This window comes from Engystomops pustulosus, chromosome 7 (assembly GCF_040894005.1).
Source record: "Engystomops pustulosus chromosome 7, aEngPut4.maternal, whole genome shotgun sequence".
NCBI lineage: Eukaryota > Metazoa > Chordata > Amphibia > Anura > Leptodactylidae > Engystomops > Engystomops pustulosus.
The window spans coordinates 89,011,084-89,033,794 of NC_092417.1; the positions used below are offsets into that span (position 1 = coordinate 89,011,084).

Below are 22,711 nucleotides of genomic sequence, written 5' to 3' on the forward strand. Positions count from 1 at the left end.
ATAAAGCTTCATTCCAGACACATTTGTTATATTTCTGTTTATTGTAGCGTAAGGCAAAATTACGTTAAATTACCAACATCCAGAGGTCTGTTTGTAACTATGGGTTGTATGTAAGTCGGGAGTTTTTAAGTAGGGGATCGTCTGTATTGTTTTATGCAAATGTTGTTGAGCAGTGAACATTGTCTCTGCATATGGGGCTTAGAGTTCTGTTTTTGTCATATTATAATTTTATGCATCCAAAATCTTGGACCCTCCTGTCAGCTGTTAGACATTTCCACTCTCCACTTAATTCCAACCTAACAATCTGCTCTTAGAGCATAGCAAATTCAGTATGATGAGACCATGCCCCTCTTCTGTCAGCCAGATGCATTATGGTAAATTTAGGCCAAGAAGCTAAAAATAAGGGGCCAAGTGATAGACAACCAATAAATGGCATGCCAACCACAACATCTGGTAGAGTATCCAGTATTCTTTAGTCACAGCCTATGCCTGTATATGGGCAAAAATAAAACACTCAAGCGGTTCTTTAAGGAAAATAGTGTGATTTCCATTTCCCTGTGTTTCACCCTGATATATATTTTTACTATTTCTTCCATCTCCTGAATACATTACACTGACTAATAAAATGTCCTAGCAGTCTCTCTTAACATTTTTAGTATATAATCACATAGTCTTTGTTCTACTTGCCCCTAATCACCAGAACATTTTAAAGCCAGCTGGAGAAATTCTAAAGATTTGGATTTGCACATCGGTACATAAAATATTGAGGTGAATTTAATGATTTTCAAACCAATTCAAAAGGTCTTTTCTCTTCGAGTCTGGAAATAGCTGCAAAAATAAACATTAAATTAAGCTCTCAATGTACGGCATGCAGGAAAATAAATGTCAACGCACATCATACAAGGTGGGAGGGGGGATGCAAAAATCAATGCGCCTTAAATTGAACTAACATTCAGTATTATGACATTAGCTTGAAATGAGCCTGTCTTTGTGTTTCTAATGGTCGGTTAGTTTAGTGGAGCTTTATTTTAACATTATGGTTCCATCTTGTGCAGTTTCCCTAAATCTATTATTACTATGGTCTCTTAACTGCAAATCAGATACAGATTCTGTGGTTTTCAAAATGTATATTCTGCAGCAGGGTAATGCTGCCAGGGAGTAACGCTTCATTCAGGTCCGTTATCCTATAGCCAAAGGTATTACGTTGCCAGGAAGACGCTGTGGAATTTTTCACCAAGAGTAGAGGTAGCTATGCATATCTATGGACACTGATATCAGAGCCTGCTAAGATATAAAGATGGAGCATGATCCTTTGAATCTTTGGGGCACATTTACTTACCTGGTCCTGCGCGTTCCCCGATCCGGAGTGTCCGACACAAATGAACTCTGCCGTAATTCACTTACATTGTGCGCCTTAATATAATAATAACAATTCTTTATTTATATAGCGCACACAGATTACGCAGCGCTGCACAAAGCATGTCAAATTGGTCCCTGTCCCCATGGGGCTCACAATCTATTCAACCTACCAGTATGTTTTGGAGTGTGGGAGGAAACCGGAGGACCCAGAGGAAACCCACGCAAACACGGAGAGAACATACAAACTCTTTGCAGATGTTGACCTGGGTGGGATTCGAACCCAGGAACCCAGTGCTGCAAGGCAGAAGTGCTACTCACTCAGCCACATGTGTCGCTCCCTGTTCAGGTCCGCCGGAGTTTACCTTCTTCTTACTGGTGCATGTAAGTGCATGGTTTGCGACAATTTTAAAGTTAAATCCCGCGCTGTATCGGAATTTCTGTCGCATGAAAGCCGACGCGCTAAATTCCGATCGCGTGCAACACAATCCCCATTCAAAATCCCGGTCCCAGCGGCGTGATCCCCAAAAACATCGAAAAGCCTGAACGAAATGCGGCTGTGGGACCGTTAGTAAATAAGCCCCTTTGTTTAGTGTCCTTCTATTAAAGGGCACCTACCACCACAAATCTACCTATAAAGGTAGATTGGGTGGTAGGTGGATCAATGGGACGTGAGGATAGCCCTTAAAAGGGCTATCCTCACGTCCCTGCACTTTTTTGATAACTTTTATTAGATATATATTCAAATTTACTTATGCGGCTACTGGGGCGTGGAGTAGCCGCATCTGAGGTTACACGAGGCGGCTACTCCACGCCCCGGTAGCCACTTTACCCCTCCTACTCACCCATCTTCGGCCCTCGTCCGGCGATCCTGCCATCTGCGCATGCGCAGAAGAGCAGGCCCACGCCTGTTTCGGAGCAGTGACCGCGCAGGCGCGGGCCTGCTCTTCTGCGCACGCGCAGATGGCAGGATCGCCGGACGAGGGTGCGCAGCTACGCGGAGCTGCGCGCCGAAGATGTGTGAGTAGGAGGGGTAAAGTGGCTACCGGGGCGTGGAGTAGCCGCCTCGTGTAACCTCAGATGCGGCTACTCCACGCCCCAGTAGCCGCATAAGTAAATTTGAATATATATCTAATAAAAGTTATCAAAAAAGTGTGGGGACGTGAGGATTAGCCCTTAAAAGGGCTATCCTCACGTCCCATTGATCCACCTACCACCCAATCTACCTTTATAGGTAGATTTGTGGTGGTAGGTTCCCTTTAAGCTTCATCTCTCTCTGGAATGCACTTGGACTGCTCTAAAGTGCTGTATAGACAACTGATTAGCATAAAACATGCCCCTCCCAGCACCTCCTCTCTGACAGTAGGGCCACAAAAAATTCTAAGTGCCCCTGACAGGGCCGGATTATAGGCGGGGCTCCTGGGGCTCGAGCCCCGGGGCCCCCATCATCTTGCTCCCAGAGGGGCCCTCACCAGATGACAATGACTGACACTGTCAGTCATATATTTGTATACTTAAAGCGCGGTGCACAGTTAGTGATATTGGAGAGTGGGGCCGTGCCTCAGCACATCATTCTGAGGGAGTAGGGAGGGGCTTGCAGTGAGCTCCCTGGGTGGGCAGCGCTGGCTGCTCTGCTGCGAGTCCTATACAGATACAGTCAGCTGTAAGCTGACGCTCTGTAGCTGGAGCAATGCTCAGCAGCGCTGCTGCATAGCATTGCTCCACCTCAGACATAGACAGTGCAAAGGCAAAACACATGGGACACAGAAATCTCCTCCGGTGGCTTAATCCTCCCTCCTCCGGATTCTGAAGTGTATAACATGTGATCCTGTGATGTCACGGGTGGGGACGGAGCCTCACGGGAAAAGCAGGAAGTAGCAGGAAGAAGCTGCCATGTGTGACTACAGGAGAACAGAAACCTCCAATGAGCTGTGTTATCCATGAGAATGGAGGTGAGGGCCTGACAGGACAGGAACAAGACTTGTATATGTCATGGAGCTCTATGGCTGGTGAAGGCTGTGTGTCTGGGGGTGGGTGAGGTGTATGTTACATGGGGCTGCGTGTCTAGGGGTGAATGAGGTGTTTGTTACATGGGGCTGCGTGTCTAGGGGTGAATGAGGTGTATGTTACATGGGGCTGCGTGTCTGGGGGTGAATGAGATGTATGTTACATGGGGTTGCCTGTCTGGGGGTGAATGAGGTGTTTGTTACATGGGGATGCGTGTCTGGGGGTGAATGAGGTGTATGTTACATGGGGCTGCGTGTCTGGGGGTGAATGAGGTGTATGTAACATGGGGCTGCGTGTCTGGGGGTGAATGAGGTGTATGTTACATGGGGCTGTGTGTCTGAGGGTGAGTGAGGTGTATGCTACATGGGACTGTGTGTCTGAGGGTGAGTGAGGTGTATGCTACATGGGACTGTGTGTCTGAGGGTGAGTGAGGTGTATGTTACATGGGGCTGTGTGTCTGGGGGTGAATGAGGTGTATGTAACATGGGGCTGCGTGTCTGGGGGTGAATGAGGTGTATGTTACATGGGGCTGCGTGTCTGGGGGTGAATGAGGTGTATGTTACATGGGGCTGCGTGTCTGAGGGTGAATGAGGTATTTGTTACCTGGGACTGCGTGTCTGGGGGTGAATAAGGTGTATGTTACATGGGGCTGCGTATCTGTGGGTGAGGTGTATGTTACATGGGGCTGCGTATCTGAGGGTGAATGAGGTGTTTGTTACATGGGGATGCGTGTCTGGGGGTGAATGAGGTGTATGTAGCATGGGGCTTTGTGTCTGGGGGTGAATGAGGTGTATGTTACATGGGGATGCGTGTCTGGGGGTGAATGAGGTGTATGTAGCATGGGGCTTTGTGTCTGGGGGTGAATGAGGTGTATGTTACATGGGGCTGCGTGTCTGGGGGTGAGTGAGGTGTATGTTACATGGGGCTGTGTGTCTGGGGGTGAATGAGGTGTATGTAACATGGGGCTGCGTGTCTGGGGGTGAATGAGGTGTATGTTACATGGGGCTGCGTGTCTGGGGGTGAATGAGGTATCTGTTACCTGGGGCTGCGTATCTGGGGGTGAATAAGGTGTATGTTACATGGGGCTGCGTATCTGTGGGTGAGGTGTATGTTACATGGGGCTGCGTATCTGAGGGTGAATGAGGTGTTTGTTACATGGGGATGCGTGTCTGGGGGTGAATGAGGTGTATGTAGCATGGGGCTTTGTGTCTGGGGGTGAATGAGGTGTATGTTACATGGGGATGCGTGTCTGGGGGTGAATGAGGTGTATGTAGCACGGGGCTTTGTGTCTGGGGGTGAATGAGGTGTATGTTACATGGGGATGCGTGTCTGGGGGTCAATGAGGTGTATGTAGCATGGGGCTTTGTGTCTGGGGGTAAATGAGGTGTATGTTTCATGGGACTGCGTGTCTGGGGGGGAATGAGGTGTTTGTTACATGGGGCTGCGTGTCTGGGGGTGAATGAGGTATTTGTTACCTGGGGCTGCGTGTCTGAGGGTGAATAAGGTGTATGTTACATGGGGCTGCATGTCTGGGGGTGAATAAGGTGTATGTTACATGGGGCTGCGTATCTGTGGGTGAGGTGTATGTTACATGGGGCTGCATGTCTGGGGGTGAATAAGGTGTATGTTACATGGGGCTGCGTGTCTAGGGGTGAATGAGGTGTATGTTACATGGGGCTGCGTGTCTGGGGGTGAATGGGGTGTATGTTACATGGGGCTGCGTGTCTGGGGGTGAATGAGGTGTATGTTACATGGGGCTGTGTGTCTGGGGGTGAATGAGGTGTATGTTACATGGGGCTGTGTGTCTGAGGGTGAGTGAGGTGTATGTTACATGGGACTGTGTGTCTGAAGGTGAGTGAGGTGTATGCTACATGGGACTGTGTGTCTGGGGGTGAATGAGGTGTATGTTACATGGGGCTGTGTGTCTGAGGGTGAGTGAGGTGTATGTTACATGGGACTGTGTGTCTGAAGGTGAGTGAGGAGTATGTTACATGGGGCTGTGTGTCTGGGGGTGAATGAGGTGTATGTAACTTGGGGCTGCGTGTCTGGGGGTGAATGAGGTGTATGTTTCATGGGGCTGCGTGTCTGGGGGGGAATAAGGTGTATGTTACATGGGGCTGCTTATCTGTGGGTGAGGTGTATGTTACATGAGGCTACCTGTCTGGGGGTGAGTGAGGTGTATGTTACATGGGGCTGCCTGTCTGGGGGTGAATGAGGTGTATGTTACATGGGGCTGCGTGTCTGGGGTGAATGAGGTGTATGTTACATGGGGCTGCGTGTCTGGGGTGAATTAGGTGTATGTTACATGGGGTTGCCTGTCTGGGGGTGAATGAGGTGTATGTTACATGGGGTTGCCTGTCTGGGGGTGAATGAGGTGTATGTTACATGGGGCTGCGTGTCTGGGGTAAATAAGGTGTATGTTACATGAGGCTGCGTGTCTGGGGGTGAATGAGGTGTATGTTACATGTGGCTGCGTGTCTGGGGGTGAGTGAGGTGTATGTTACATGGGGTTGCCTGTCTGGGGGTGAATGAGGTGTATGTTACATGGGGCTGCTTGTCTGGGGGTGAGTGAGGTGTATGTTACATGGGGTTGCCTGTCTGGGGGTGAATGAGGTGTATGTTACATGGGGCTGCGTGTCTGGGGGTGAACGGGGTTTATGTTACATGGGGCTGCGTGTCTGGGGGTGAATGAGGTGTATGTTACATGGGGCTGTGTGTCTGAGGGTGAGTGAGGTGTATGTTACATGGGACTGTGTGTCTGAAGGTGAGTGAGGTGTATGTTACATGGGGCTGTGTGTCTGGGGGTGAATGAGGTGTATGTAACATGGGGCTGCGTGTCTGGGGGTGAATGAGGTGTATGTTTCATGGGGCTGCGTGTCTGGGGGGGAATGAGGTGTTTGTTACATGGGGCTGCGTGTCTGGGGGTGAATAAGGTGCATGTTACATGGGGCTGCGTGTCTGGGGGTGACGTGTATGTTACATGTGGCTGCGTGTCTGGGGGTGAGTGAGGTGTATGTTACATGAGGCTACCTGTCTGGGGGTGAATGAGGTGTATGTTACATGGGACTGCGTGTCTTGGGGTGGGTGAGGTGTATGTTACATGGGGCTGCGTGTCTGGGGGGGAATGAGGTGTTTGTTACATGGGGCTGCGTGTCTGGAGGTGAATGAGGTATTTGTTAACTGGGGCTGCGTGTCTGGGGGTGAGTGAGGTGTATGTTACATGGGGCTGCGTATCTGTGGGTGAGGTGTATGTTACATGTGGCTGCGTGTCTGGAGGTGAGTGAGGTGTATGTTACATGGGGTTGCCTGTCTGGGGGTGAATGAGGTGTATGTTACATGGGGCTGCGTGTCTGGGGGTGAATGGGGTGTATGTTACATGGGGCTGCGTGTCTGGGGGTGAATGAGGTGTATGTTACATGGGACTGTGTGTCTGAAGGTGAGTGAGGAGTATGTTACATGGGGCTGTGTGTCTGAAGGTGAATGAGGTGTATGTAACTTGGGGCTGCGTGTCTGGGGGTGAATGAGGTGTATGTAACTTGGGGCTGCGTGTCTGGGGGGGAATGAGGTATTTGTTACCTGGGGCTGCGTGTCTGGGGGTGAATAAGGTGTATGTTACATGGGGCTGCATGTCTGGGGGTGAATAAGATGTATGTTACATGGGGCTGCTTATCTGTGGGTGAGGTGTATGTTACATGAGGCTACCTGTCTGGGGGTGAGTGAGGTGTATGTTACATGGGGCTGCCTGTCTGGGGGTGAATGAGGTGTATGTTACATGGGGCTGCGTGTCTGGGGTGAATGAGGTGTATGTTACATGAGGCTGCGTGTCTGGGGGTGAGTGAGATGTATGTTACATCCTACTGCGTGTCTGGGGGTGAGTGAGGTGTATGTTACATGGGGTTGCCTGTCTGGGGGTGAATGAGGTGTATGTTACATGGGGCTGCGTGTCTGGGGTAAATAAGGTGTATGTTACATGAGGCTGTGTGTCTGGGGGTGAATGAGGTGTATGTTACATGGGGCTGCGTGTCTGGGGTAAATAAGGTGTATGTTACATGAGGCTGTGTGTCTGGGGGTGAGTGAGGTGTATGTTACATGGGGCTGCGTGTCTGGGGGTGAGTGAGGTGTATGTTACATGAGGCTACCTGTCTGGGGGTTAGTGAGGTGTATGTTACATGGGGTTGCCTGTCTGGGGGTGAATGAGGTGTATGTTACATGTGGCTGCGTGTCTGGGGGTGAGTGAGGTGTATGTTACATGGGGTTGCCTGTCTGGGGGTGAATGAGGTGTATGTTACATGGGGTTGCCTGTCTGGGGGTGAATGAGGTGTATGTTACATGGGGCTGCGTGTCTGGGGTAAATAAGGTGTATGTTACATGAGGCTGCGTGTCTGGGGGTGAATGAGGTGTATGTTACATGTGGCTGCGTGTCTGGGGGTGAGTGAGGTGTATGTTACATGTGGCTGCCTGTCTGGGGGTGAGTGAGGTGTATGTTACATGGGGTTGCCTGTCTGGGGGTGAATGAGGTGTATGTTACATGGGGTTGCCTGTCTGGGGGTGAATGAGGTGTATGTTACATGGGGCTGCGTGTCTGGGGGTGAACGGGGTTTATGTTACATGGGGCTGCGTGTCTGGGGGTGAGTGAGGTGTATGTTACATGGGGCTGTGTGTCTGGGGGTGAATGAGGTGTATGTAACATGGGGCTGCGTGTCTGGGGGTGAATGAGGTGTATGTTTCATGGGGCTGCGTGTCTGGGGGGGAATGAGGTGTTTGTTACATGGGGCTGCGTGTCTGGGGGTAAATAAGGTGCATGTTACATGGGGCTGCGTATCTGTGGGTGACGTGTATGTTACATGTGGCTGCGTGTCTGGGGGTGAGTGAGGTGTATGTTACATGAGGCTACCTGTCTGGGGGTGAATGAGGTGTATGTTACATGGGACTGCGTGTCTTGGGGTGGGTGAGGTGTATGTTACATGGGGCTGCGTGTCTGGGGGGGAATGAGGTGTTTGTTACATGGGGCTGCGTGTCTGGAGGTGAATGAGGTATTTGTTAACTGGGGCTGCGTGTCTGGGGGTGAATAAGGTGTATGTTACATGGGGCTGCGTATCTGTGGGTGAGGTGTATGTTACATGTGGCTGCGTGTCTGGAGGTGAGTGAGGTGTATGTTACATGGGGTTGCCTGTCTGGGGGTGAATGAGGTGTATGTTACATGGGGCTGCGTGTCTGGGGGTGAATGGGGTGTATGTTACATGGGGCTGCGTGTCTGGGGGTGAATGAGGTGTATGTTACATGGGGCTGTGTGTCTGAGGGTGAGTGAGGTGTATGTTACATGGGACTGTGTGTCTGAAGGTGAGTGAGGAGTATGTTACATGGGGCTGTGTGTCTGGGGGTGAATGAGGTGTATGTAACTTGGGGCTGCGTGTCTGGGGGTGAATGAGGTGTATGTTTCATGGGGCTGCGTGTCTGGGGGGGAATGAGGTATTTGTTACCTGGGGCTGCGTGTCTGGGGGTGAATAAGGTGTATGTTACATGGGGCTGCTTATCTGTGGGTGAGGTGTATGTTACATGAGGCTACCTGTCTGGGGGTGAGTGAGGTGTATGTTACATGGGGCTGCCTGTCTGGGGGTGAATGAGGTGTATGTTACATGGGGCTGCGTGTCTGGGGTGAATGAGGTGTATGTTACATGGGGCTGCGTGTCTGGGGTGAATTAGGTGTATGTTACATGGGGTTGCCTGTCTGGGGGTGAATGAGGTGTATGTTACATGGGGTTGCCTGTCTGGGGGTGAGTGAGGTGTATGTTACATGGGGTTGCCTGTCTGGGGGTGAGTGAGGTGTATGTTACATGGGGTTGCCTGTCTGGGGGTGAATGAGGTGTATGTTACATGGGGTTGCCTGTCTGGGGGTGAATGAGGTGTATGTTACATGGGTCTGCGTGTCTGGGGTAAATAAGGTGTATGTTACATGAGGCTGCGTGTCTGGGGGTGAATGAGGTGTATGTTACATGTGGCTGCGTGTCTGGGGGTGAGTGAGGTGTATGTTACATGAGGCTACCTGTCTGGGGGTGAGTGAGGTGTATGTTACATGGGGCTGCGTGTCTGGGGGTGAGTGAGGTGTATGTTACATGAGGCTACCTGTCTGGGGGTGAGTGAGGTGTATGTTACATGGGGTTGCCTGTCTGGGGGTGAATGAGGTGTATGTTACATGGGGCTGCGTGTCTGGGGGTGAACGGGGTTTATGTTACATGGGGCTGCGTGTCTGGGGGTGAATGAGGTGTATGTTACATGGGGCTGTGTGTCTGAGGGTGAGTGAGGTGTATGTTACATGGGACTGTGTGTGTCTGAAGGTGAGTGAGGTGTATGTTACATGGGGCTGTGTGTCTGGGGGTGAATGAGGTGTATGTAACATGGGGCTGCGTGTCTGGGGGTGAATGAGGTGTATGTTTCATGGGGCTGCGTGTCTGGGGGGGGAATGAGGTGTTTGTTACATGGGGCTGCGTGTCTGGGGGTGAATAAGGTGCATGTTACATGGGGCTGCGTATCTGTGGGTGACGTGTATGTTACATGTGGCTGCGTGTCTGGGGGTGAGTGAGGTGTATGTTACATGAGGCTACCTGTCTGGGGGTGAATGAGGTGTATGTTACATGGGACTGCGTGTCTTGGGGTGGGTGAGGTGTATGTTACATGGGGCTGCGTGTCTGGGGGGGAATGAGGTGTTTGTTACATGGGGCTGCGTGTCTGGAGGTGAATGAGGTTTTTGTTAACTGGGGCTGCGTGTCTGGGGGTGAATAAGGTGTATGTTACATGGGGCTGCGTATCAGTGGGTGAGGTGTATGTTACATGAGGCTACCTGTCTGGGGGTGAATGAGGTGTATGTTACATGGGACTGCATGTCTTGGGGTGGGTGAGGTGTATGTTACATGTGGCTGCGTGTCTGGGGGTGAGTGAGGTGTATGTTACATGAGGCTACCTGTCTGGGGGTGAATGAGGTGTATGTTACATGGGACTGCGTGTCTTGGGATGGGTGAGGTGTATGTTACATGAGGCTGCGTGTCTTGGGGTGGGTGAGGTGTATGTTACATGGGGCTGCGTGTCTGGGGGTGAATGAGGTGTACGTTACATGGGGCTTCGTGTCTGTGGGTGAATGAGGTGAATGTTACATGGAACTGTGTTTCTGGGGGTGGGTGAGGTGTATGTTACATGGGACTGCGTGGTTTGTGCGGACTGAAGTGTATGTAGATTTGGTACTGGGGGGGCTTGGCGGCTGTATGTGGATGTGGTACTGAGGATAGTCGATAGTGAGCAGCAGGATGTGTATGTCATATTAAGTGGGGGCCTTCACCAGACTTTGCGCCCGAGGGCCCCCACCAACCTTAATCTGGCCCTGACCCCTTAATCTGTGTAGCAGAATGGAATGTTCACCTCCACATGTCTGAGTTGGTGAATTTTCCTCTTCAAAGGAAATCTACCACTAGTTGGTAGACATTTTAAACTACAAATACTTACCTAGTGTCTTTCTCTAAGCTTGACATGCCGGGATCACCTAAAAAAACCCGTATAACTAGCTTCCCGGTGTGTGGGTACAAGATGTCTGGTTATGTATGCCTCTCGCACACCTCTCAAGTGAGGTGATATCTCACAAGAGGTGTAAATTCATGTCACCCGCATGACAGATGCCTCCCTCTCCCATGTTGGAAAGGTCACGCAGGAGGCATAGTTAGCTGCCCGGAGCAACGGACATTTTGTCCCCGCGCTCCACGCTGCTAATTATAAGTTTCTTTTTTACGGTGTCAAAGTTAGAGAGGCACAAGATCATCTTGCCAAGAAAAAGATGAAAAGGAGCATTGGTAAGTATCTCTAGTTTAATTTCTCTATCATCTAGTGGTAGATTTCCTTTAAGACCGTGTTAGCCTTTGTAGATAACCAATGAAACTGTGACCATTAAAAATCAACTTGGAAGAAAATAACATTTTCCCAAAATGCCATAAAATCTTCTCTTTAAGTGAACTCATTTAATCTGCTCAACCTGAAACTCTCTAGTCAACAAACTATGAGTGGTACACAAAATTAAAGGGGTATTACCACAAAGAAAAGTTTCTTATATGAACTCAGGATAACAAAATAACAGATTCTCTAATTCACTGTTATTACCAAAAATACAGCATTTCACAGATATAATTCCAGCCTGTCTCTATTAGTCCTGCAACACAAATTAGCGGACGTTCTATCGGAAGGTCCGACTGGTTGGGACTGAGCGCCGTATTTAACTTTTAAATTGTGTTGCAAGCCCTATGTTTAAGATGCACCACGAGATAGATGGTGAACTCTGTCGGACCTGAGCTGGGAAGTGACACATTCATGATTTCGGGCGTACAATCTTAGTGAATAGCCAAACGCAGCATTATAGATGCACTTTGTGTGAGCTCCGATGACCCTGTAAGTAAATGTGCCCCACTGTGTCTATACTGAACTTAGAGAACTATTATCTGCTAGCAATTAATGCTGACAACCGAAAACTATAGTAATAGGTAGGATGGCTTTTATAGAATAAGAAAGATACAGGTGTGCAACAGGAACACTTACACAAGAATAAGGCTTGGAAGCCATCCCCCGCCAAACATTAGTAAGGAAACTCGAGTGCTATTTCTTTTAACAGAGAATAAAGTCATTAACAAAGATTTGATGTAAAGTACTTTTAACCACATTTCCTAAACATTAATAAAACAAATATGCTAATCTTCAATTATGAATTTAACATATGTTGTGTACCCATGTCATTCTAAAATATTAAGATGTATTACTAGCTCACTTTAAGAAAACTTATTTTATGAGTTGTTTTAAAAGCTCACTAACGTTTTCATAAACTTTGCATTTATCAATAAGCTTTGTAAAATATGTTTTCGAGGGAAAGTAATCTTTTCTCTTGCCACTTTGCTCTTCTCATAGCTCTCCTTCCTGATAAAATGAGTTTTACTGCAAAATCTTTTTAAGATCACTGAGGTGTCAGATTTAAAAGAAGTCTATAGAGAGTCCCACCCACAAGCCTAATTATTTCCCATATTCAAGATAGGTTGCATTCCCCTTCTTCAATTTTAGTTAGTATTGTTAAGATTAGCTAAAATGATAAGTATTGGCCAACTGTCAACTAGTAAAGATACAAAATGAAAGTCCCTAGTATCCATTATAAGGAAAACCTAACTTGCCATTGTGCTGTTCATGTGAAGAAACACAAAAAAGCCAATGGATATGTTATTCTAGCCATGTAAGATAAATGGCCCTGCTCTGGTGTCCAAGATAAACCATGTGAATGTAGGGTGTTTTGGTTTATTATACACTGTTTTGGTGTTACTGCCCCTTATGTAGTTGCTTCATATTTCTGATATCCATTAATGCTTAAACTGAACAACTGGGCACAAAAAACTTTGGAATAAACTGTATGGTTACCAAGGTGATAGTATTCTAGTTATGTCCCAATGTAAATATCAAGGTTTTTTTTTTATCAAGCTCTGATGCCCCCCTCATGCTGGATATACTAACAGCCTGAATCAATTCTACATCCTGCCTGGCGTAAAATCACGCTATAACCGTAAAATGGCCCACCCTATGGCAAGTGTGTTGGAGAAGGACGTCTCCACCATGTGTCAGCCTACTTCGAGGCCCAGCATGTCACTCACTGTGTCTACTAGGCAAGGAGGTTGCATAGGAGGGAAAAAAGTTGCAATTCCTGGTCTTACATCTTACAGTAAATACCCCCCGTTTCTGCTATGCATTAATTCTTTGAAAATTTTAGGGTAATGCCCTATGGCAGTGGTGGCGAACCTATGGCACGGGTGCCAGAGGTGGCACTCAGAGCCATTTCTGTGGGCACTGAGACCATCACCCCAGGACAGAGTTCACCAAATCCACCAAGTACCAGGCAACTTAAGAGATGCCGCTCTCAGCGCTATTTTAAAGAAACACTTCATTGGCTGTTTGGAACTGAGGGAAAAGTGAGAAGGTGTTGACAGAACTGCAATATCTTTGGAGGTCCTCCGTCTGGACTAACCATTTTTCCTCTACAGAGAGACCATGGAGAGAAGCTACAACGAGAGTCTGAATTTGTCCTGCTTCTTTCAACTGTATTGGTGGCCTCAGGGGGTCGATAGGATTGAAAGATGTGGATGAACAGATAACAATAAGTTACTGCCTAAAATGCCATGTTGGCACTTCCCGGTAAATAATTGGATTTTGGTTGTAGTTTGGGCACTCTGTCTCCAAAAGGTTCGCCATCACTGCCCTATGGACTGGTGACCCAGTCAGTGATTTCCATAATTTCAGGTGTCTAGTAATCTGCTTGTTTGTCCCAATATTTTCTTTAGCACTTTAGGACAGGATGCTTAAATCTTATAAATCCAAGGATTGACATGGAGAAGTACTCAGACTGGCACAATGTATAATGAAAAGACTTACATCAAAGACATGCAATGGCAAGAAGTAGCTCAGCTGGCAGTGAGTGCTCATGAAAGAAGATAAAGGTGCTTTCATGAATTTTAACTTGGTATTGTAGATTCTGAAAGTCATTGTTATACTTAATAGGTCTTCACTGATCCACAGATATGTAAAAACTGTGGAAACAGCAATTGTTTAGTGGTTGAACCTGAGGTTCTGTGTTTCATAGATGAATGTGATTCTGCCCTTTATCTAAACAGCTGATCTTGTAGTCCCAAGTCCTGATGATACTGTAACTAGATATACAGGATTCTCTCGGCTTCAGTCAGGCAGTAAGTGTTCTGCATACAATGCTATTTAGCCATCTGTGGTAAGGGAAATGTAATGTTCCCCAGTTGAATTTCCATCTGTTCGGCAATGGATCTCTGATGATTATTCATCTGCTGCAGGTTGTGTTGTCTGCACTGTGACCTGAGCCAGTGTAACAGTATTTTCAATGACTGCGGTCACTGTTGAATAGTTGCCTGGTACTTGATAAATGGAGACATAATAGAGTTTATGCAAAAAAAAAAAATATTACGGGTCAACAACAAATGAGGATATTGCTTAGGGCGACTGTGGCAGCCAGTCAGGTATCAACTTTTTAACCCTTAAAGGTAGCCTTTTACCTAAGTTTATAGCACCTAACCACCAACAGATCCTTAAAGTGGTTGGCCATTTTGTCTCTAGTTTTTATGTAATGTGTCTGTTAGTAGGGGGCCAGGATATAAGATAGTTTACCAGTATACATCTATAGAGTTTCTATGTTCTCTCCGTGTTTGTGTGGGTTTCCTCCGGGTCCTCCGGTTTAATCCCACACTCCAAAACATACTGGTAGGTGGATTAGATTGTGAGCCCCATTGGGGACAGGGACAGATTTTGCAAGCTCTATGCAGCGCTCCGTAATCTGTGTGCGCTATATAAATAAAATAATTATTTTGTTTATTATTATTAATATTTCTGCACTACTTGATTGATATGTAAAATAAACCCTATCCATAAATAAATAAAGCCTGTCCATAAAATAGACACATATGGATGGTCATGGGATCTCTATATGGTCTTGAACAATCACCCTTCAAGGACCTTATGATGGTATTCAGGAATATAAGATGAAGGTCCAGGCAGGGTGATATGTCTATATAGAGATCACATGACTCTGCAGCCATTTTATGGACATTAATGTCTTTCTGATGAGGTAAAGACAGGAGGCTTCCTATTAAGAAAACCATGCAAAACTATTAATAGATGTTTATTGATGAATTAACTATTCTGGCACCCACACCTACACAAGTTACAAAAACATTAGGTAAAGTAGCCAACCCCTTTAAGGCCTTGAATATGCTCACCTATGCCTTGAAGCTACATCTTGGCTCCACTGCCTATACACCAGGAGTAGTTGTTGGAAGGTAAGCAAGAGTTTTGCCTCTGTCAGTCTGTACTTTTTGGTCATGATGCAGGAAATCCCAGGAGATAATCTTTTTAATATTTTGGCCAAGCAACAAGATTCTTATTTATTTATTTCTTGGTCTAAATTTTTAATTTTAAATAAAATTTTAGACTTAGCTGATACCATAGTAAAACACATTTATTACATTTTAACTATTGTTTCCCAACGGTTAGAGTTACCCTAAAAGACAAATTACGCTTTTTATGTCATTTATCTTATTAAAGTTTATAATAAGTGATAACTTTTACCAAAATATGTTATATGTATATATGTATACAGAATTATTCCATCATTATTCCATCTCCTTTTCACAGGTTCAGCTAGAGATGCAGAGGGTGCATGTACTTCTGCAAACTGAAAGTGAAAGACTTTCCTGCAGATTCTTCTATATTCTTCCTTCAGCTGACAGGCTGGAGGGGGGCACACTTCAAATGCCTACATCTAAAAAAAAAAAACTTACATCTAACAGGAGAATCTCCCCTAGAATATGATAAAAGGATTGTGTATGGATACTTCACAGAGCCGGAGATATCTACTCTTAATGTTACAATTGGAAATAGAGAACTGTAAATAAAAATCTAAAACATTTTTGTACATATATATCTTCGGTTCTGTGAAACCTGTTTAACATTCCAGTTTAACATGACACAAGAATTGTGCCAGGGTTCAGCCGATATAGCGGCTTAAAGTTGGCCACTGTCATGAGGTTTATAAACATCCTTTGTGGACACGGGATGTGCAAATAGGATGCATATAGCCACTTGGAAATGGTTAAAGAATCCAAAGATAAAACAACAGAGCCATATCCAGACAAAAAGATGTGTAATAAAACTTAACTTTTTTTAGTACCTCAATAAAAAAAATTAGATGCTAGTACCAGGATGTACACTGGAGATCAACATGAGAGAAGAGCACATCATTTTCTAAGTGTCATTGGTCATTGTGTCATTTTCTAAGTGTCAAGGTCATTGTGTAGTCCTATGTGAAGATATTCTCAGGCGGCACACCACCTGCTGGACGAGGGGGTGGCATCGAGCTCCCACTCGTCCATGCTCCCGACTGCCCGCCCATCCATGCTTCTGACCTCCCGCCCAAGCTCACGCCTGCCTCCCTGCCACATCTCCCTGCATGCCGTCTGGCACAACATCTTTCCCGCCACCCACCATATACCGCCGTCCGGCACCTCAGTCCCTCCGGCACATCTCCCTGCCCAAAGTGCAGCCCCACATGTTCGCTTCGGGCTCCCACCCAGCATACCCCCTCCATTCCCGCACACTCACCCCTCGACTCCTGCATACCACCCTCCTCCACTCCCACAAACCCCCTCTCCACTCCTGCATAACCCCTCTACTGCCGCATAGCCCCTCCACTCCTGCATACACCCCCCTCTGCCCCCGCACCCCCTCACTCCACTCCCGCATACCCCTTCCCCCTGTGAAGACAAGGTGAAACCTACCAGGACCATAAAATAGAAAAAGGAAGTTTATCTGTACATATATATTAATCGAGTTCACAGCTGTGCACCACTTTAGGAAGCTTAGTTTTGGTGCTCGCCCTTCTCAGTGGTTTGACTCTCCACCTCTTCGTGGATAAGAGTAAAAAATAGGCTGCACTCCACAGGATAAGGCCTAAGTTGCTGATCAGGGTTTCAGCGTTGAGACTCCCGCAGATCGCGAAAAACAAAGGGTCAGTCGGACCTCTCACAGCTCCCTGTTCGCGCATGACCGTTCTGCTCCATTAATCTCAATTAAGTGTCTGCTTCGTTACTCTTACAGAGCGATGAGGGGTCGGTCGGACCCATCGTTCTTCTGATCTGCAGGGGTCTCAGCATGAGACCCCCACTGATCAGCAAGTTGGCCCTCTCCCGTGGACAGGGCCTAACTTTGCTTTGTGGGAAAACCCCTTAAAGTCTGTGGTGACTGTATTTCATGGCTCAAAGGAGAAGACCTATAAGAAACATAGCAATATATGAGCTTAGATTCCCTGAATCCTTGTAAGACTGCAGTTGCATCCCGTGATGATGTTTTCCATGAAGAGCTGACCAAATTCTATTTTTATAAATAAGTCCAAAGCCCCATTTCCATTTACTATGTGGAGGGAAGAAAAGTAAACAGAATAATATGTAGTAGTGAGAGACATGACCAAGTAAAGTTCATTTTACAAAGTTTTTATGTGGACGTCAAAATAAATGGTGGATACCAAAAACATGATTACCTATAGGCACTGCAGTGTAGTACCTCTGGCACTGCATCATCCATGATCAAGCCAAATGCAATGCATCAAGAAATGTTTCGCTTTTGACAGAAAATTCCTAAGGGCTATTTGCTAACTACAAATATCAGGCTGACATATCAGGCCAAAGTACACGGAGGTAACTACATTGTCAGAATTTTAGTAATTGGAAAAAGTTTTCAACAGGTTGATAAAACACAATAATTAAGAAGTTAATGACTCCTGTCCAAATATAGAGTGTTCTTTTTTTGTCATTCAGGTTACCCATATTGCTGAATTACTGCTGATCTGTATCTCATTTAGAGAGAGGTCTCACTAAGCCATATATAATGAGCAAAATATCCTTGAAAATGTTTTTTTTTCTTTTTATGCTCAAAGATTCTGTATAAAAAGTCAAAATAATTTTCTATTTTTTCACTTTTGCAATATGTATTTTTTCTTTTTTAGAAATATTTTCTCTAAGTCCAATTCCAAAGAGTTTAAATCCAATTCAAGGTCAAGCTATCTTTAAGCTGTCTTGTAGTCGAGTTGTAAAAAGTCCCCTGCTGCTTTACCACAGCATGTGTTACCATCAGGGGGGAGTATCCGATATATAAGCTAAACACTATTGAAAAAGTAGCCTGACTCCATATCATACTATTATCCCTCTTGAAGCTGTATAAATCCATTTCTTTTGAGATAGAATTTTAATTGTTTATAGCTGAAGTATTCCATGTCAATTTGAGGGCAAGAGAGGAATATTTGTGTCTTACGACAATTTATAAAAATTAGTCACGCAGAAATCCAGGCGTTGAATCACATGGAGTTATTGTGTAAATATACTTTTAGCACATGCTTTTAGCAGTTTTCCATTTAAGCAATCTCAACTTAGAGCCAAAGCAAGAACTAAGTATAACACATGCAATAGAATATTATACTGAAAGTAATACGATCCCGAGGACACTGTGTTCGTCAACAAGGCTTCAGTATCAGTGAACACATTGCCGATATGGTGCAGACCATTTGGAAATTTCCATAATTGTAAAGTAACCTTCATCTGACATTAAGAGGGAATAGTACTGTGTAATTATATATTTTACACAGTCACATATGCAATTAGGCTCTGAGGGACTGAATGTGTTACCTTAATCAAGAAGCAAAAAATTAAAACCTCTAGAAAATAAAATTTTGATTTTGGCTGTTAATATATGGTTATAAATTTCTGTGTAGATTTTTAACAAACAAATAAATTACATTTAAGTGGTAGACTAACTTATCGCTAATTCTTGTTAATAATGTGTATTTGTAAATATAATAGGGAAAGGACATCAACCAATGAGACACATGCAGGCATTATTGGCAAAGGAGTTGATAAATAGAAGTCACAAGATTTATATAGACCTTCACTCCAGGGGACATTCTATATTATTCCTGATGTCAGTTATGGCAATAGCAGGATTCAGGGGCATAACTAGGAAATGCTGGGTCCCATAGCAGGTTTCTGAATTGGGCCCAAACCCCCTTAAAAATATAGATTTTATACACTAATATTACCACATATTAATATACTTATATATAGAGTATATAGACGTACAGTATAAACATAAATACAGTATACACACAGACCATATACACATTCATCACATATTACACACACATAAAACAAATACACACATAAATGCAATACCATATACAGACATATAGCATATTAAAACACATATATTATATACACACCACAGACACATACAGTATACACCCAATAAACACCCAATACAGAAATAGCAAGAAAACGGAAGCACTCCTTTAAGAAGATGCGGAAGGTTATTTTTAAGTGGCATAGAAAACACACACGCAATACCTCAGATGTCTAAACCCCCACACACTGTGGGCCCCATAACGGCTGCAATGGCTGTTACCACTGTGGTTACGTCTCTGGAAGTGATTTCCTGTTATGGGTAATATTGAAAGTTCAATATAAACTCATTCTTCCTCCTCTTGTTGAATGTTTTACTGATCTCATAAAACCAAGTTGTTCTGTGTGATTCAGGGAGCGGTGATATTCAGGGTACAATTGCAGTCTTCTTTCCTTGCTGGGTTGTTGTTTGTATAATTAAAAACTGAAGCTTTATTAGACTAGAGATTCTTTTGCATACTAGAGATGTGATTCTAAGGGCCCAACCTCTATCTTTGAATTTTATTGTAGCTTTTATTGATTTGCAAATGGACTTAACATATGTTTGGAGACTTGGAACACATTGCATGAAAGCATTTCTCCCTTTGGAATTCTAGTAGCCTATTCCAACCTTAATAAGACCTACTTATGATTCAATAGATATACCAGATATTGGATCATATTAGATGAAGTGATGTACTGAGTTTACACTTTGATTTGCAGTAAACAAATCATATTTTGCAATCCATAGCTTTCCATTGAGAACTACTTAAACATTTTACCTACCTTCACGTTTGAAGGTAGGTTGGTTATTTATTGCCCTTCAAGTGTTGGGTTGACTTACTTGCTTAGCTCAACATTGTGCATGTTTGAAAAGAAATCAGTTTTATATCCTTATATTGAAAGTGATAGTTATTGTCTTTGCTGTCTTTCAAGGAACCTACAAGGATATTTCGATTTCAAAAGAGGCCTTTTTGGGAGAGTTGGGGCTCCAATTCAATTTGATGGTCCACAACAATATCTTACATTATAGATTTAGATTTTAAGTTAATTTTTACCTCTAGACATAGTTCCTTTAAAGTAGCAAGGTTAAACAGTGCGTGAGGCACTGAATGGGTTAACTGTGGATGGGAGATATGTTTCCCCTTGGTTTTCCAATTATAGAAGGCCTTAATGCAAAGATTGTGGTTGTCCAGCTGCAAACACTGTAAATCTGGGAAATATGGCTCGAACAAGTTATTTGTTGGAGCTGTTGTTTAACCCCATAGTGCAATAAGACGTACCCTTACGTCTTACTGCGAATGGGGGAGTATGAAGAGGGCTCACAGGCTGAGCCCTCTTCATACTCACCGGGCATTAGCTTCATAATGAAGCAAACGCCCGTCGCTAACACCCGCGATCGGTGCATGCACCGATCGCGGGTGTCAACCCTTTGTCAACCCTTTGTCAACCCTTTGCCGGCGGCATTAAAGAGCCGGCGGCGCATGGGCGCCGCCATCTTGGCTCTGATCGTCACTCCCCGTGACGTCACCGGGGAGCGGCGATCCGTTGCCATGACAGCCTGGGATCACACAAAGATCCCAGGCTGTCATGATCGAGGCTATCTATTATAATGTGCGATCTGCACATTATAATAGATGGTATGCAAAATCCCCATATACTGCCATACTGTAGTATGGCAGTATATGGTAGGATCAATCAGACAACCTAGGGTTAAAGTACCCTAGGGAGTCTGTAAAATAGTAAAAAAAATAAATAAAAAAAAGTAAAAAAAAAAATTATATTAAAAAAACATAAAAATTCAAATCACCCCCCTTTCCCTAGAACTGATATAAATATAAATAAACAGTAAAAATCATAAACACAATAGGTATCGCCGTGTCCGAAAATGCCCGATCTATCAAAATATAATAACCGTTTTTAACTGCGTTAAACCCCGTAGCGGAAAATAGCGCCCGAAGTCGCAAATGGCATTTTTTTTGCCATTTTGAAAAATAGAAAAAATTCTATAAAAAGTGATCAAAATGTCGAACAGTCCTAAAAATAGAAGCATTGAAAACGTCATCAGAAGTCGCAAAAAATGACACCACCCACAGCTCCACGGCACACAAGAACACGGCAAAATGAAGAATTTTTTTTCTGTACAGGAGGTTTTAATTTTTGTAAATGTATGAATACATTATAAAACCTATACAAATTTGGTATCCCCGTGATCGTATTGACCCAATGAATGAAATAGACATGTCATTTGGGGTGCACAGTGAAAGCTGTAAAAACCAAGCCCACAAGAAATGGCGCAAATGTGTTTTTTCATCATTTTCACTGCATTTAGAATTTTTTTCCTGCTTCCCAGTACACGGCATAGAATATTTAATACCATCACTACGAAGTGCAATTTGTTACGCAGAAAATAAGCCATCACACAGCTCTGTACATGGAAAAATAAAAAAGTTATAGATTTTTGAAGGTGGGGAGTGAAAAATAAAAACGCAAAAACGAAAAAAGGGCCTGGTCCTTAAGGGGTTAAAACTCTCCTCGGCTGAATTTATATGGAATGGGTTCACAGGTTGGTAGTGGGGCAATGCATTCCACCTCCCTGTTAAGATCGGATAGGTTTTGTGTTGTTCAGCACCTTGGACACAGGTGGTGGGAGCAGCCTAATCAGGTTGCATAAAGCTACTGAGCAGGGCTGAGAGCGTTGGCTCTGAAAGGAGGCCAGAGGGCACACACAGCCCTCACTTCTGTCCTGGGAGCAACAACATCTTTTATGTTCTAGTGGTGAGTTAGGAGAACTCTGTTTAGTTAGCACCCAGACGAGTAGGATTTTGTTTATGTTTGATGCCTGAATGTGAAGGCTGTTTTATTTAATACCTGCTGCTTGAATAAATGCAGGTGAGACCTGTTTGGACTGAACTTTGGTGTCACTGCTTTGAACTGCATCACAAATCTCCTCTACTACAGTCTCTACTGGGCCAAATCTCCCACAAGTGGTAATGTTATTGTATTGTATTCTCCAGCATTGATAAACTGTTTTGCATCTAACTAAAATCCGACAATAAGTTTCCCATACAATTATGTCTGACCCATCAGAGTATTGTGGCTCCTGCAAAAATTGTTGCAAATTCCCATAAATTTTCTACCACTTTAAAAAAAAGACTTAAAATATGTTTCTGATGCTTTGGCAGTGATAATCAGCAGGGACACATTGGAGAATATCAAATTGTGACTCCATAACCACCCTCCGATTAATCATTTCTGCTTTGACTGCACAAATATTTCAGATAAAGCCACAGCTCAAGTTAGACATTAATCTTCACGTTTCTTAGTTTAAAATGTATTGCTAAACTAATCACAGAGACAACTGAACTCATATTCACTAAACTTTGAGGGAAACATCAAACGTTTGCAGTCTGGATAAACAATGTCCCAAAGAATTCAGGGAAGATACTGTGTGATTTTTGAGTCTCATCTACATCACATGCAAAGTGTTTGGTTAAATTTCAATTCTATTTCTGTTTACATACAAATATGGATATCTGCACCTCATCCTTGAGTGGAAT

The 22,711-nt window shown here is 44.7% G+C and overlaps 1 long non-coding RNA gene across 1 annotated transcript in view; it reads left to right on the top strand.

Moving 5' to 3' along the window:
- Positions 1–3,121: 3,121 nt before the first annotated feature.
- Positions 3,122–22,711, top strand: part of LOC140068884 (uncharacterized) — a 91,286-nt gene continuing 71,696 nt past the window's right edge. The window contains exon 1 of the long non-coding RNA XR_011848610.1: positions 3,122–3,308. This is a non-coding gene — a long non-coding RNA (uncharacterized lncRNA). The remainder of the gene's footprint in view (positions 3,309–22,711) is intronic.